General features: G+C 49.0%; 16 non-coding genes across 16 annotated transcripts; 11 read left to right on the top strand and 5 right to left on the bottom strand.

Moving 5' to 3' along the window:
• Positions 1-1,281: 1,281 nt before the first annotated feature.
• On the top strand, positions 1,282-1,353 carry Trnap-ugg (transfer RNA proline (anticodon UGG)). Its single transcript has one exon. It is a non-coding gene; the product is annotated as a tRNA-Pro (tRNA).
• A 635-nt stretch (positions 1,354-1,988) lies between these two features.
• On the bottom strand, positions 1,989-2,061 carry Trnav-uac (transfer RNA valine (anticodon UAC)). The gene has a single exon. It is a non-coding gene; the product is annotated as a tRNA-Val (tRNA).
• A 221-nt stretch (positions 2,062-2,282) lies between these two features.
• Positions 2,283-2,354, top strand: Trnap-cgg (transfer RNA proline (anticodon CGG)). The gene has a single exon. It is a non-coding gene; the product is annotated as a tRNA-Pro (tRNA).
• A 1,791-nt stretch (positions 2,355-4,145) lies between these two features.
• On the top strand, positions 4,146-4,217 carry Trnap-ugg (transfer RNA proline (anticodon UGG)). Its single transcript has one exon. It is a non-coding gene; the product is annotated as a tRNA-Pro (tRNA).
• A 635-nt stretch (positions 4,218-4,852) lies between these two features.
• Positions 4,853-4,925, bottom strand: Trnav-uac (transfer RNA valine (anticodon UAC)). Its single transcript has one exon. It is a non-coding gene; the product is annotated as a tRNA-Val (tRNA).
• A 221-nt stretch (positions 4,926-5,146) lies between these two features.
• On the top strand, positions 5,147-5,218 carry Trnap-cgg (transfer RNA proline (anticodon CGG)). The gene has a single exon. It is a non-coding gene; the product is annotated as a tRNA-Pro (tRNA).
• A 1,791-nt stretch (positions 5,219-7,009) lies between these two features.
• Trnap-ugg (transfer RNA proline (anticodon UGG)) lies at positions 7,010-7,081 on the top strand. The gene has a single exon. It is a non-coding gene; the product is annotated as a tRNA-Pro (tRNA).
• A 635-nt stretch (positions 7,082-7,716) lies between these two features.
• Trnav-uac (transfer RNA valine (anticodon UAC)) lies at positions 7,717-7,789 on the bottom strand. The gene has a single exon. It is a non-coding gene; the product is annotated as a tRNA-Val (tRNA).
• A 221-nt stretch (positions 7,790-8,010) lies between these two features.
• Trnap-cgg (transfer RNA proline (anticodon CGG)) lies at positions 8,011-8,082 on the top strand. Its single transcript has one exon. It is a non-coding gene; the product is annotated as a tRNA-Pro (tRNA).
• Positions 8,083-9,873: 1,791 nt separating this feature from the next.
• Trnap-ugg (transfer RNA proline (anticodon UGG)) lies at positions 9,874-9,945 on the top strand. The gene has a single exon. It is a non-coding gene; the product is annotated as a tRNA-Pro (tRNA).
• A 635-nt stretch (positions 9,946-10,580) lies between these two features.
• On the bottom strand, positions 10,581-10,653 carry Trnav-uac (transfer RNA valine (anticodon UAC)). The gene has a single exon. It is a non-coding gene; the product is annotated as a tRNA-Val (tRNA).
• Positions 10,654-10,874: 221 nt separating this feature from the next.
• On the top strand, positions 10,875-10,946 carry Trnap-cgg (transfer RNA proline (anticodon CGG)). Its single transcript has one exon. It is a non-coding gene; the product is annotated as a tRNA-Pro (tRNA).
• Positions 10,947-12,737: 1,791 nt separating this feature from the next.
• Trnap-ugg (transfer RNA proline (anticodon UGG)) lies at positions 12,738-12,809 on the top strand. Its single transcript has one exon. It is a non-coding gene; the product is annotated as a tRNA-Pro (tRNA).
• Positions 12,810-13,444: 635 nt separating this feature from the next.
• Trnav-uac (transfer RNA valine (anticodon UAC)) lies at positions 13,445-13,517 on the bottom strand. The gene has a single exon. It is a non-coding gene; the product is annotated as a tRNA-Val (tRNA).
• A 221-nt stretch (positions 13,518-13,738) lies between these two features.
• Trnap-cgg (transfer RNA proline (anticodon CGG)) lies at positions 13,739-13,810 on the top strand. Its single transcript has one exon. It is a non-coding gene; the product is annotated as a tRNA-Pro (tRNA).
• Positions 13,811-15,601: 1,791 nt separating this feature from the next.
• On the top strand, positions 15,602-15,673 carry Trnap-ugg (transfer RNA proline (anticodon UGG)). Its single transcript has one exon. It is a non-coding gene; the product is annotated as a tRNA-Pro (tRNA).
• The last annotated feature ends 134 nt before the right edge of the window (positions 15,674-15,807 follow it).

Genomic DNA, 15,807 nt, shown 5'->3' with positions numbered 1-15,807 from the left:
GTACGAGCTACCGTCAATTCGCGCAGTCGCTATTGCATATGATGTCACCAAAAGCAATCACTTCGTTAGCGGCAAGGAGCCCGGGCCCAGCGGTAGCTCTACATGGAGGCACCAGCAGCCCCGACAGGCCGCCGCTGGCGCGCCGGCGTCCGGACCCGCGACCCCTAATGACGTTGCAGTCGATGTATTTCTTAATATCGCTTTTGGAAGAAGCAAGCCAGGTGTAAATCACACAGTATTTTACTGATGATCTGGAAACGCAAATTTAGAACAAGTAGAACATTATATAAAATTTGTTGTGTGGTCGAGCGGAACCCACCCTTCGCTCTTCCCAGATTATCGTTGCTGCACGGAATGATTGTTAAAGCACCGACGGCTTCAGAGTTCGTCTTCTCCAACGTTTGCTTTTGCAGTACATTCCGCAATCTTTTCGTTATGAGTCGTCTGTTTCGGTTTCCCGATGTAGTTTTGCTCACAGCTCCCGACTTCTCTTAACCCCGAGCCACCACTAGCCGAAAATTCCGCACTGCAGTCCGGTCAATCTGCAGAGCTCGATAAGAGCATCGCGGTCGTTCCTGAGCTAATGAAACGGCCGTGTCTGTAGTTGTTCCCAGATGTCTCCCACAGCAACGGCCTCCCGGACGCCTGCATTACAGGAGTACGCCCCTACTCCCAGCCATACAATTGCATTTGAAAGCAGAATAACATGAGCTACAGAGCAACTCCGACTTTTGTGTCTGACCTACTTTTAATGATACTGTGGTCGGTTTAGTTACTACTATCGCTGCTGGACGAAGCAGACCAGTTGAAAGCCACACGGTATTCTTGTAACGAACAGGTAATGGAAATTTAGGTAAAACGATATCAAAAAAAGTTGCGTGGTGGAGCGACACATACAGTTGGCTCTTCGTAGATGATCATTGCTGCACGGAATAATTCTTAAGGCACCGACGCCTTCAGGAGTCGTGTTTGGAAGTTTTGCTTGCAGTATATTCCGCTATCTTTTCGTTATGAGTTGGTGTTTCGGCTTCCCGGTGTTTTTTTGTTTAGTGCATTTGCCTTCCCTTGACGCTAAGAAAGCACATGACGAAAGTGAAACACCACCGTCTGTTCATCTGCAGAGTGCGATGAAATTATTCACTCTACATTCATTGCCTTTAATATTCTTTCCATCAGTGGTGGGCGCTGCCTTCAGAAAGCGCTTTTCTTTCTGATTTACATGAAAGTTTGTGTTCCTCGGAACTGGACTGCTTGGGATTACCTTCACTGCCACCGGCAGGTGGCTCGTTGGTCTAGGGGTATGATTCCTGCTTTGGGTGCAGGAGGTCCTGGGTTCAAATCCCGGACGAGCCCTATCGTTTTGACCGTGCTGAAGAGTAGGTGGAGCTCACCCACGTTTGTAGCTCTGCAATGAAGAACAGATGCGTGCCGCAGCACGCTGTGTGTGGCCCTACGGTCATGAAGGGACCGTTTGATATGGCAAGAATCTGATACCAGTAAATTACATAGGTCGATTTCTGTAGAAGAGCCGACAGTAATCTTGCATGCAACGGAAAACAAAGGTTGTCTTTGCAGAACGTGTGCACCGTGAGTGGAGACGAAGCTCAATCGTGGAGCAGTCTACCTTCATCTGATTAGCGACAACGTCAACCAAAGAGTGGGATACAAGACTGAGCGTAGTTACGAGTTTCTCACTATTAGTTATGTTCACACTTCAACAGAGTTGTGACAAGGCGAGTGCAAAGAGATCAGGAAAGCCAGTATGAAGCGAACTTGAAGTAGTCTTGAAGAAATGGATACTAAATTTTGCAGGCCAGAATGGAGCTACGAGCGTTCTGAGTTACTGAATACCGGTGCACTATGGGAGCAAGAGCATTTGACAGTAAAATGAGGCGATATCGGTGTAGCACACGACATTTATTATCCCGCACACGCAGACGTGACGCTATCTCGGAAATGGAATCCTAAAACGAGTTTAAAAAAAGTCGTGCTTCCGCCCGGGATCGAACCGGGGACCTTCTGCGTGTAAAGCAGACGTGATAACCGCTACACCACGGAAACGACGGTTTTGCCGTTGTACTACCTGGAAAACCGTAGCTCCAACAGATTTTTCCTGCGTAAGCAAGGGCATCGGCTACGAGCTCCGTCCGATTCTAGAAGTTGCTATAGTAAAAGACAACGATAAAAACAATCAAACCGCAACAGCCAGGGAGAACGCTGGGTGAGCAGCAGCTCTGCACGGTGATAGCAAGAACGGAGGCGATAGTCATGTGCATCGAGAAGGCTCGTTGGTCTAGGGGTATGATTCCTGCTTCGGGTGCAGGAGGTCCCGGGTTCAAATCCCGGACGAGCCCTTGCGTTTTGTGCAAACGTGTGGCGACTACCGGCATGCCGGCGGCTGTTCCGCGCATTTCCTGCCCTCCAGGTAAGCACAAAAACCTAGTAGCCGGTTCTGAAAGAGTTTCATGTATCATTTGAGCCATCTGCAGCCTGGTGGTTGGACGTTTGAAATTGATTTAAATGTTCACAGTAGAGATTGTAGCAAGTGTCTTGTTGAGTGCGACGAAAAAGTGATTACGCCCGGAATCGAAACGGAGACCTTCTGCCTGTTAGGCAGACGTGATAACCGCTACACCACGGAAACTGCTAAGCTCTGAGATCCACATGTGACACAACTTGCAGGACGATCACAACTTTGGCGTAAAAATCACTTTGCGGAAACGCACAATGCAGGTATTTCGCATTCGTACGCAACAATCGACAGCACCCTTGCCTGTCTGAATGCCACCACGAATAAGAGCCCAAGAAGTCGTCGGACAAGCTCGCGGCCGAGTCCTCGGTAGCATCAGCTACTCTTGCTTTCCGTACGAGCTACCGTCAATTCGCGCAGTCGCTATTGCATATGATGTCACCAAAAGCAATCACTTCGTTAGCGGCAAGGAGCCCGGGCCCAGCGGTAGCTCTACATGGAGGCACCAGCAGCCCCGACAGGCCGCCGCTGGCGCGCCGGCGTCCGGACCCGCGACCCCTAATGACGTTGCAGTCGATGTATTTCTTAATATCGCTTTTGGAAGAAGCAAGCCAGGTGTAAATCACACAGTATTTTACTGATGATCTGGAAACGCAAATTTAGAACAAGTAGAACATTATATAAAATTTGTTGTGTGGTCGAGCGGAACCCACCCTTCGCTCTTCCCAGATTATCGTTGCTGCACGGAATGATTGTTAAAGCACCGACGGCTTCAGAGTTCGTCTTCTCCAACGTTTGCTTTTGCAGTACATTCCGCAATCTTTTCGTTATGAGTCGTCTGTTTCGGTTTCCCGATGTAGTTTTGCTCACAGCTCCCGACTTCTCTTAACCCCGAGCCACCACTAGCCGAAAATTCCGCACTGCAGTCCGGTCAATCTGCAGAGCTCGATAAGAGCATCGCGGTCGTTCCTGAGCTAATGAAACGGCCGTGTCTGTAGTTGTTCCCAGATGTCTCCCACAGCAACGGCCTCCCGGACGCCTGCATTACAGGAGTACGCCCCTACTCCCAGCCATACAATTGCATTTGAAAGCAGAATAACATGAGCTACAGAGCAACTCCGACTTTTGTGTCTGACCTACTTTTAATGATACTGTGGTCGGTTTAGTTACTACTATCGCTGCTGGACGAAGCAGACCAGTTGAAAGCCACACGGTATTCTTGTAACGAACAGGTAATGGAAATTTAGGTAAAACGATATCAAAAAAAGTTGCGTGGTGGAGCGACACATACAGTTGGCTCTTCGTAGATGATCATTGCTGCACGGAATAATTCTTAAGGCACCGACGCCTTCAGGAGTCGTGTTTGGAAGTTTTGCTTGCAGTATATTCCGCTATCTTTTCGTTATGAGTTGGTGTTTCGGCTTCCCGGTGTTTTTTTGTTTAGTGCATTTGCCTTCCCTTGACGCTAAGAAAGCACATGACGAAAGTGAAACACCACCGTCTGTTCATCTGCAGAGTGCGATGAAATTATTCACTCTACATTCATTGCCTTTAATATTCTTTCCATCAGTGGTGGGCGCTGCCTTCAGAAAGCGCTTTTCTTTCTGATTTACATGAAAGTTTGTGTTCCTCGGAGCTGGACTGCTTGGGAATACCTTCACTGCCACCGGCAGGTGGCTCGTTGGTCTAGGGGTATGATTCCTGCTTTGGGTGCAGGAGGTCCCGGGTTCAAATCCCGGACGAGCCCTATCGTTTTGACCGTGCTGAAGAGTAGGTGGAGCTCACCCACGTTTGTAGCTCTGCAATGAAGAACAGATGCGTGCCGCAGCACGCTGTGTGTGGCCCTACGGTCATGAAGGGACCGTTTGATATGGCAAGAATCTGATACCAGTAAATTACATAGGTCGATTTCTGTAGAAGAGCCGACAGTAATCTTGCATGCAACGGAAAACAAAGGTTGTCTTTGCAGAACGTGTGCACCGTGAGTGGAGACGAAGCTCAATCGTGGAGCAGTCTACCTTCATCTGATTAGCGACAACGTCAACCAAAGAGTGGGATACAAGACTGAGCGTAGTTACGAGTTTCTCACTATTAGTTATGTTCACACTTCAACAGAGTTGTGACAAGGCGAGTGCAAAGAGATCAGGAAAGCCAGTATGAAGCGAACTTGAAGTAGTCTTGAAGAAATGGATACTAAATTTTGCAGGCCAGAATGGAGCTACGAGCGTTCTGAGTTACTGAATACCGGTGCACTATGGGAGCAAGAGCATTTGACAGTAAAATGAGGCGATATCGGTGTAGCACACGACATTTATTATCCCGCACACGCAGACGTGACGTTATCTCGGAAATGGAATCCTAAAACGGGTTTAAAAAAAGTCGTGCTTCCGCCCGGGATCGAACCGGGGACCTTCTGCGTGTAAAGCAGACGTGATAACCGCTACACCACGGAAACGACGGTTTCGCCGTTGTACTACCTGGAAAACCGTAGCTCCAACAGATTTTTCCTGCGTAAGCAAGGGCATCGGCTACGAGCTCCGTCCGATTCTAGAAGTTGCTATAGTAAAAGACAACGATAAAAACAATCAAACCGCAACAGCCAGGGAGAACGCTGGGTGAGCAGCAGCTCTGCACGGTGATAGCAAGAACGGAGGCGATAGTCATGTGCATCGAGAAGGCTCGTTGGTCTAGGGGTATGATTCCTGCTTCGGGTGCAGGAGGTCCCGGGTTCAAATCCCGGACGAGCCCTTGCGTTTTGTGCAAACGTGTGGCGACTACCGGCATGCCGGCGGCTGTTCCGCGCATTTTCTGCCCTCCAGGTAAGCACAAAAACCTAGTAGCCGGTTCTGAAAGAGTTTCATGTATCATTTGAGCCATCTGCAGCCTGGTGGTTGGACGTTTGAAATTGATTTAAATGTTCACAGTAGAGATTGTAGCAAGTGTCTTGTTGAGTGCGACGAAAAAGTGATTACGCCCGGAATCGAAACGGAGACCTTCTGCCTGTTAGGCAGACGTGATAACCGCTACACCACGGAAACTGCTAAGCTCTGAGATCCACATGTGACACAACTTGCAGGACGATCACATCTTTGGCGTAAAAATCACTTTGCGGAAACGCACAATGCAGGTATTTCGCATTCGTACGCAACAATCGACAGCACCCTTGCCTGTCTGAATGCCACCACGAATAAGAGCCCAAGAAGTCGTCGGACAAGCTCGCGGCCGAGTCCTCGGTAGCATCAGCTACTCTTGCTTTCCGTACGAGCTACCGTCAATTCGCGCAGTCGCTATTGCATATGATGTCACCAAAAGCAATCACTTCGTTAGCGGCAAGGAGCCCGGGCCCAGCGGTAGCTCTACATGGAGGCACCAGCAGCCCCGACAGGCCGCCGCTGGCGCGCCGGCGTCCGGACCCGCGACCCCTAATGACGTTGCAGTCGATGTATTTCTTAATATCGCTTTTGGAAGAAGCAAGCCAGGTGTAAATCACACAGTATTTTACTGATGATCTGGAAACGCAAATTTAGAACAAGTAGAACATTATATAAAATTTGTTGTGTGGTCGAGCGGAACCCACCCTTCGCTCTTCCCAGATTATCGTTGCTGCACGGAATGATTGTTAAAGCACCGACGGCTTCAGAGTTCGTCTTCTCCAACGTTTGCTTTTGCAGTACATTCCGCAATCTTTTCGTTATGAGTCGTCTGTTTCGGTTTCCCGATGTAGTTTTGCTCACAGCTCCCGACTTCTCTTAACCCCGAGCCACCACTAGCCGAAAATTCCGCACTGCAGTCCGGTCAATCTGCAGAGCTCGATAAGAGCATCGCGGTCGTTCCTGAGCTAATGAAACGGCCGTGTCTGTAGTTGTTCCCAGATGTCTCCCACAGCAACGGCCTCCCGGACGCCTGCATTACAGGAGTACGCCCCTACTCCCAGCCATACAATTGCATTTGAAAGCAGAATAACATGAGCTACAGAGCAACTCCGACTTTTGTGTCTGACCTACTTTTAATGATACTGTGGTCGGTTTAGTTACTACTATCGCTGCTGGACGAAGCAGACCAGTTGAAAGCCACACGGTATTCTTGTAACGAACAGGTAATGGAAATTTAGGTAAAACGATATCAAAAAAAGTTGCGTGGTGGAGCGACACATACAGTTGGCTCTTCGTAGATGATCATTGCTGCACGGAATAATTCTTAAGGCACCGACGCCTTCAGGAGTCGTGTTTGGAAGTTTTGCTTGCAGTATATTCCGCTATCTTTTCGTTATGAGTTGGTGTTTCGGCTTCCCGGTGTTTTTTTGTTTAGTGCATTTGCCTTCCCTTGACGCTAAGAAAGCACATGACGAAAGTGAAACACCACCGTCTGTTCATCTGCAGAGTGCGATGAAATTATTCACTCTACATTCATTGCCTTTAATATTCTTTCCATCAGTGGTGGGCGCTGCCTTCAGAAAGCGCTTTTCTTTCTGATTTACATGAAAGTTTGTGTTCCTCGGAGCTGGACTGCTTGGGAATACCTTCACTGCCACCGGCAGGTGGCTCGTTGGTCTAGGGGTATGATTCCTGCTTTGGGTGCAGGAGGTCCCGGGTTCAAATCCCGGACGAGCCCTATCGTTTTGACCGTGCTGAAGAGTAGGTGGAGCTCACCCACGTTTGTAGCTCTGCAATGAAGAACAGATGCGTGCCGCAGCACGCTGTGTGTGGCCCTACGGTCATGAAGGGACCGTTTGATATCGCAAGAATCTGATACCAGTAAATTACATAGGTCGATTTCTGTAGAAGAGCCGACAGTAATCTTGCATGCAACGGAAAACAAAGGTTGTCTTTGCAGAACGTGTGCACCGTGAGTGGAGACGAAGCTCAATCGTGGAGCAGTCTACCTTCATCTGATTAGCGACAACGTCAACCAAAGAGTGGGATACAAGACTGAGCGTAGTTACGAGTTTCTCACTATTAGTTATGTTCACACTTCAACAGAGTTGTGACAAGGCGAGTGCAAAGAGATCAGGAAAGCCAGTATGAAGCGAACTTGAAGTAGTCTTGAAGAAATGGATACTAAATTTTGCAGGCCAGAATGGAGCTACGAGCGTTCTGAGTTACTGAATACCGGTGCACTATGGGAGCAAGAGCATTTGACAGTAAAATGAGGCGATATCGGTGTAGCACACGACATTTATTATCCCGCACACGCAGACGTGACGTTATCTCGGAAATGGAATCCTAAAACGGGTTTAAAAAAAGTCGTGCTTCCGCCCGGGATCGAACCGGGGACCTTCTGCGTGTAAAGCAGACGTGATAACCGCTACACCACGGAAACGACGGTTTTGCCGTTGTACTACCTGGAAAACCGTAGCTCCAACAGATTTTTCCTGCGTAAGCAAGGGCATCGGCTACGAGCTCCGTCCGATTCTAGAAGTTGCTATAGTAAAAGACAACGATAAAAACAATCAAACCGCAACAGCCAGGGAGAACGCTGGGTGAGCAGCAGCTCTGCACGGTGATAGCAAGAACGGAGGCGATAGTCATGTGCATCGAGAAGGCTCGTTGGTCTAGGGGTATGATTCCTGCTTCGGGTGCAGGAGGTCCCGGGTTCAAATCCCGGACGAGCCCTTGCGTTTTGTGCAAACGTGTGGCGACTACCGGCATGCCGGCGGCTGTTCCGCGCATTTTCTGCCCTCCAGGTAAGCACAAAAACCTAGTAGCCGGTTCTGAAAGAGTTTCATGTATCATTTGAGCCATCTGCAGCCTGGTGGTTGGACGTTTGAAATTGATTTAAATGTTCACAGTAGAGATTGTAGCAAGTGTCTTGTTGAGTGCGACGAAAAAGTGATTACGCCCGGAATCGAAACGGAGACCTTCTGCCTGTTAGGCAGACGTGATAACCGCTACACCACGGAAACTGCTAAGCTCTGAGATCCACATGTGACACAACTTGCAGGACGATCACAACTTTGGCGTAAAAATCACTTTGCGGAAACGCACAATGCAGGTATTTCGCATTCGTACGCAACAATCGACAGCACCCTTGCCTGTCTGAATGCCACCACGAATAAGAGCCCAAGAAGTCGTCGGACAAGCTCGCGGCCGAGTCCTCGGTAGCATCAGCTACTCTTGCTTTCCGTACGAGCTACCGTCAATTCGCGCAGTCGCTATTGCATATGATGTCACCAAAAGCAATCACTTCGTTAGCGGCAAGGAGCCCGGGCCCAGCGGTAGATCTACATGGAGGCACCAGCAGCCCCGACAGGCCGCCGCTGGCGCGCCGGCGTCCGGACCCGCGACCCCTAATGACGTTGCAGTCGATGTATTTCTTAATATCGCTTTTGGAAGAAGCAAGCCAGGTGTAAATCACACAGTATTTTACTGATGATCTGGAAACGCAAATTTAGAACAAGTAGAACATTATATAAAATTTGTTGTGTGGTCGAGCGGAACCCACCCTTCGCTCTTCCCAGATTATCGTTGCTGCACGGAATGATTGTTAAAGCACCGACGGCTTCAGAGTTCGTCTTCTCCAACGTTTGCTTTTGCAGTACATTCCGCAATCTTTTCGTTATGAGTCGTCTGTTTCGGTTTCCCGATGTAGTTTTGCTCACAGCTCCCGACTTCTCTTAACCCCGAGCCACCACTAGCCGAAAATTCCGCACTGCAGTCCGGTCAATCTGCAGAGCTCGATAAGAGCATCGCGGTCGTTCCTGAGCTAATGAAACGGCCGTGTCTGTAGTTGTTCCCAGATGTCTCCCACAGCAACGGCCTCCCGGACGCCTGCATTACAGGAGTACGCCCCTACTCCCAGCCATACAATTGCATTTGAAAGCAGAATAACATGAGCTACAGAGCAACTCCGACTTTTGTGTCTGACCTACTTTTAATGATACTGTGGTCGGTTTAGTTACTACTATCGCTGCTGGACGAAGCAGACCAGTTGAAAGCCACACGGTATTCTTGTAACGAACAGGTAATGGAAATTTAGGTAAAACGATATCAAAAAAAGTTGCGTGGTGGAGCGACACATACAGTTGGCTCTTCGTAGATGATCATTGCTGCACGGAATAATTCTTAAGGCACCGACGCCTTCAGGAGTCGTGTTTGGAAGTTTTGCTTGCAGTATATTCCGCTATCTTTTCGTTATGAGTTGGTGTTTCGGCTTCCCGGTGTTTTTTTGTTTAGTGCATTTGCCTTCCCTTGACGCTAAGAAAGCACATGACGAAAGTGAAACACCACCGTCTGTTCATCTGCAGAGTGCGATGAAATTATTCACTCTACATTCATTGCCTTTAATATTCTTTCCATCAGTGGTGGGCGCTGCCTTCAGAAAGCGCTTTTCTTTCTGATTTACATGAAAGTTTGTGTTCCTCGGAGCTGGACTGCTTGGGATTACCTTCACTGCCACCGGCAGGTGGCTCGTTGGTCTAGGGGTATGATTCCTGCTTTGGGTGCAGGAGGTCCCGGGTTCAAATCCCGGGCGAGCCCTATCGTTTTGACCGTGCTGAAGAGTAGGTGGAGCTCACCCACGTTTGTAGCTCTGCAATGAAGAACAGATGCGTGCCGCAGCACGCTGTGTGTGGCCCTACGGTCATGAAGGGACCGTTTGATATGGCAAGAATCTGATACCAGTAAATTACATAGGTCGATTTCTGTAGAAGAGCCGACAGTAATCTTGCATGCAACGGAAAACAAAGGTTGTCTTTGCAGAACGTGTGCACCGTGAGTGGAGACGAAGCTCAATCGTGGAGCAGTCTACCTTCATCTGATTAGCGACAACGTCAACCAAAGAGTGGGATACAAGACTGAGCGTAGTTACGAGTTTCTCACTATTAGTTATGTTCACACTTCAACAGAGTTGTGACAAGGCGAGTGCAAAGAGATCAGGAAAGCCAGTATGAAGCGAACTTGAAGTAGTCTTGAAGAAATGGATACTAAATTTTGCAGGCCAGAATGGAGCTACGAGCGTTCTGAGTTACTGAATACCGGTGCACTATGGGAGCAAGAGCATTTGACAGTAAAATGAGGCGATATCGGTGTAGCACACGACATTTATTATCCCGCACACGCAGACGTGACGTTATCTCGGAAATGGAATCCTAAAACGGGTTTAAAAAAAGTCGTGCTTCCGCCCGGGATCGAACCGGGGACCTTCTGCGTGTAAAGCAGACGTGATAACCGCTACACCACGGAAACGACGGTTTTGCCGTTGTACTACCTGGAAAACCGTAGCTCCAACAGATTTTTCCTGCGTAAGCAAGGGCATCGGCTACGAGCTCCGTCCGATTCTAGAAGTTGCTATAGTAAAAGACAACGATAAAAACAATCAAACCGCAACAGCCAGGGAGAACGCTGGGTGAGCAGCAGCTCTGCACGGTGATAGCAAGAACGGAGGCGATAGTCATGTGCATCGAGAAGGCTCGTTGGTCTAGGGGTATGATTCCTGCTTCGGGTGCAGGAGGTCCCGGGTTCAAATCCCGGACGAGCCCTTGCGTTTTGTGCAAACGTGTGGCGACTACCGGCATGCCGGCGGCTGTTCCGCGCATTTTCTGCCCTCCAGGTAAGCACAAAAACCTAGTAGCCGGTTCTGAAAGAGTTTCATGTATCATTTGAGCCATCTGCAGCCTGGTGGTTGGACGTTTGAAATTGATTTAAATGTTCACAGTAGAGATTGTAGCAAGTGTCTTGTTGAGTGCGACGAAAAAGTGATTACGCCCGGAATCGAAACGGAGACCTTCTGCCTGTTAGGCAGACGTGATAACCGCTACACCACGGAAACTGCTAAGCTCTGAGATCCACATGTGACACAACTTGCAGGACGATCACAACTTTGGCGTAAAAATCACTTTGCGGAAACGCACAATGCAGGTATTTCGCATTCGTACGCAACAATCGACAGCACCCTTGCCTGTCTGAATGCCACCACGAATAAGAGCCCAAGAAGTCGTCGGACAAGCTCGCGGCCGAGTCCTCGGTAGCATCAGCTACTCTTGCTTTCCGTACGAGCTACCGTCAATTCGCGCAGTCGCTATTGCATATGATGTCACCAAAAGCAATCACTTCGTTAGCGGCAAGGAGCCCGGGCCCAGCGGTAGCTCTACATGGAGGCACCAGCAGCCCCGACAGGCCGCCGCTGGCGCGCCGGCGTCCGGACCCGCGACCCCTAATGACGTTGCAGTCGATGTATTTCTTAATATCGCTTTTGGAAGAAGCAAGCCAGGTGTAAATCACACAGTATTTTACTGATGATCTGGAAACGCAAATTTAGAACAAGTAGAACATTATATAAAATTTGTTGTGTGGTCGAGCGGAACCCACCCTTCGCTCTTCCCAGATTATCGTTGCTGCACGGAATGATTGTTAAAGCACCGACGGCTTCAGAGTTCGTCTTCTCCAACGTTTGCTTTTGCAGTACATTCCGCAATCTTTTCGTTATGAGTCGTCTGTTTCGGTTTCCCGATGTAGTTTTGCTCACAGCTCCCGACTTCTCTTAACCCCGAGCCACCACTAGCCGAAAATTCCGCACTGCAGTCCGGTCAATCTGCAGAGCTCGATAAGAGCATCGCGGTCGTTCCTGAGCTAATGAAACGGCCGTGTCTGTAGTTGTTCCCAGATGTCTCCCACAGCAACGGCCTCCCGGACGCCTGCATTACAGGAGTACGCCCCTACTCCCAGCCATACAATTGCATTTGAAAGCAGAATAACATGAGCTACAGAGCAACTCCGACTTTTGTGTCTGACCTACTTTTAATGATACTGTGGTCGGTTTAGTTACTACTATCGCTGCTGGACGAAGCAGACCAGTTGAAAGCCACACGGTATTCTTGTAACGAACAGGTAATGGAAATTTAGGTAAAACGATATCAAAAAAAGTTGCGTGGTGGAGCGACACATACAGTTGGCTCTTCGTAGATGATCATTGCTGCACGGAATAATTCTTAAGGCACCGACGCCTTCAGGAGTCGTGTTTGGAAGTTTTGCTTGCAGTATATTCCGCTATCTTTTCGCTATGAGTTGGTGTTTCGGCTTCCCGGTGTTTTTTTGTTTAGTGCATTTGCCTTCCCTTGACGCTAAGAAAGCACATGACGAAAGTGAAACACCACCGTCTGTTCATCTGCAGAGTGCGATGAAATTATTCACTCTACATTCATTGCCTTTAATATTCTTTCCATCAGTGGTGGGCGCTGCCTTCAGAAAGCGCTTTTCTTTCTGATTTACATGAAAGTTTGTGTTCCTCGGAGCTGGACTGCTTGGGAATACCTTCACTGCCACCGGCAGGTGGCTCGTTGGTCTAGGGGTATGATTCCTGCTTTGGGTGCAGGAGGTCCCGGGTTCAAATCCCGGACGAGCCCTATCGTTTTGACCGTGCTGAAGAGTAGGTGGAGCTCACCCACGTTTGTAGCTCTGCAATGAAGAACAGATGCGTGCCGCAACACGCTGTGTGTGGCCCTACGGTCATGAAGGGACCGTTTGATATGGCAAGAATCTGATACCAGTAAATTACATAGGTCGATTTCTGTAGAAGAGCCGACAGTAATCTTGCATGCAACGGAAAACAAAGGTTGTCTTTGCAGAACGTGTGCACCGTGAGTGGAGACGAAGCTCAATCGTGGAGCAGTCTACCTTCATCTGATTAGCGACAACGTCAACCAAAGAGTGGGATACAAGACTGAGCGTAGTTACGAGTTTCTCACTATTAGTTATGTTCACACTTCAACAGAGTTGTGACAAGGCGAGTGCAAAGAGATCAGGAAAGCCAGTATGAAGCGAACTTGAAGTAGTCTTGAAGAAATGGATACTAAATTTTGCAGGCCAGAATGGAGCTACGAGCGTTCTGAGTTACTGAATACCGGTGCACTATGGGAGCAAGAGCATTTGACAGTAAAATGAGGCGATATCGGTGTAGCACACGACATTTATTATCCCGCACACGCAGACGTGACGTTATCTCGGAAATGGAATCCTAAAACGGGTTTAAAAAAAGTCGTGCTTCCGCCCGGGATCGAACCGGGGACCTTCTGCGTGTAAAGCAGACGTGATAACCGCTACACCACGGAAACGACGGTTTTGCCGTTGTACTACCTGGAAAACCGTAGCTCCAACAGATTTTTCCTGCGTAAGCAAGGGCATCGGCTACGAGCTCCGTCCGATTCTAGAAGTTGCTATAGTAAAAGACAACGATAAAAACAATCAAACCGCAACAGCCAGGGAGAACGCTGGGTGAGCAGCAGCTCTGCACGGTGATAGCAAGAACGGAGGCGATAGTCATGTGCATCGAGAAGGCTCGTTGGTCTAGGGGTATGATTGCTGCTTCGGGTGCAGGAGGTCCCGGGTTCAAATCCCGGACGAGCCCTTGCGTTTTGTGCAAACGTGTGGCGACTACCGGCATGCCGGCGGCTGTTCCGCGCATTTTCTGCCCTCCAGGTAAGCACAAAAACCTAGTAGCCGGTTCTGAAAGAGTTTCATGTATCATTTGAGCCATCTGCAGCCTGGTGGTTGGACGTTTGAAATTGATTTAAATGTTCACAGTAGAGATTGTAGCAAGTGTCTTGTTGAGTGCGACGAAAAAGTGATTACGCCCGGAATCGAAACGGAGACCTTCTGCCTGTTAGGCAGACGTGATAACCGCTACACCACGGAAACTGCTAAGCTCTGAGATCCACATGTGACACAACTTGCAGGACGATCACAACTTTGGCGTAAAAATCACTTTGCGGAAACGCACAATGCAGGTATTTCGCATTCGTACGCAACAATCGACAGCACCCTTGCCTGTCTGAATGCCACCACGAATAAGAGCCCAAGAAGTCGTCGGACAAGCTCGCGGCCGAGTCCTCGGTAGCATCAGCTACTCTTGCTTTCCGTACGAGCTACCGTCAATTCGCGCAGTCGCTATTGCATATGATGTCACCAAAAGCAATCACTTCGTTAGCGGCAAGGAGCCCGGGCCCAGCGGTAGCTCTACATGGAGGCACCAGCAGCCCCGACAGGCCGCCGCTGGCGCGCCGGCGTCCGGACCCGCGACCCCTAATGACGTTGCAGTCGATGTATTTCTTAATATCGCTTTTGGAAGAAGCAAGCCAGGTGTAAATCTCACAGTATTTTACTGATGATCTGGAAACGCAAATTTAGAACAAGTAGAACATTATATAAAATTTGTTGTGTGGTCGAGCGGAACCCACCCTTCGCTCTTCCCAGATTATCGTTGCTGCACGGAATGATTGTTAAAGCACCGACGGCTTCAGAGTTCGTCTTCTCCAACGTTTGCTTTTGCAGTACATTCCGCAATCTTTTCGTTATGAGTCGTCTGTTTCGGTTTCCCGATGTAGTTTTGCTCACAGCTCCCGACTTCTCTTAACCCCGAGCCACCACTAGCCGAAAATTCCGCACTGCAGTCCGGTCAATCTGCAGAGCTCGATAAGAGCATCGCGGTCGTTCCTGAGCTAATGAAACGGCCGTGTCTGTAGTTGTTCCCAGATGTCTCCCACAGCAACGGCCTCCCGGACGCCTGCATTACAGGAGTACGCCCCTACTCCCAGCCATACAATTGCATTTGAAAGCAGAATAACATGAGCTACAGAGCAACTCCGACTTTTGTGTCTGACCTACTTTTAATGATACTGTGGTCGGTTTAGTTACTACTATCGCTGCTGGACGAAGCAGACCAGTTGAAAGCCACACGGTATTCTTGTAACGAACAGGTAATGGAAATTTAGGTAAAACGATATCAAAAAAAGTTGCGTGGTGGAGCGACACATACAGTTGGCTCTTCGTAGATGATCATTGCTGCACGGAATAATTCTTAAGGCACCGACGCCTTCAGGAGTCGTGTTTGGAAGTTTTGCTTGCAGTATATTCCGCTATCTTTTCGTTATGAGTTGGTGTTTCGGCTTCCCGGTGTTTTTTTGTTTAGTGCATTTGCCTTCCCTTGACGCTAAGAAAGCACATGACGGAAGTAAAACACCACCGTCTGTTCATCTGCAGAGTGCGATGAAATTATTCACTCTACATTCATTGCCTTTAATATTCTTTCCATCAGTGGTGGGCGCTGCCTTCAGAAAGCGCTTTTCTTTCTGATTTACATGAAAGTTTGTGTTCCTCGGAGCTGGACTGCTTGGGATTACCTTCACTGCCACCGGCAGGTGGCTCGTTGGTCTAGGGGTATGATTCCTGCTTTGGGTGCAGGAGGTCCCGGGTTCAAATCCCGGGCGAGCCCTATCGTTTTGACCGTGCTGAAGAGTAGGTGGAGCTCACCCACGTTTGTAGCTCTGCAATGAAGAACAGATGCGTGCCGCAGCACGCTGTGTGTGGCCCTACGGTCATGAAGGGACCGTTTGATATGGCAAGAAT

This window comes from Schistocerca gregaria, chromosome 2 (assembly GCF_023897955.1).
Source record: "Schistocerca gregaria isolate iqSchGreg1 chromosome 2, iqSchGreg1.2, whole genome shotgun sequence".
In the NCBI taxonomy this organism is placed as follows: Eukaryota; Metazoa; Arthropoda; class Insecta; order Orthoptera; family Acrididae; genus Schistocerca; species Schistocerca gregaria.
This window is presented reverse-complemented; position numbering and strand designations above follow the sequence as displayed.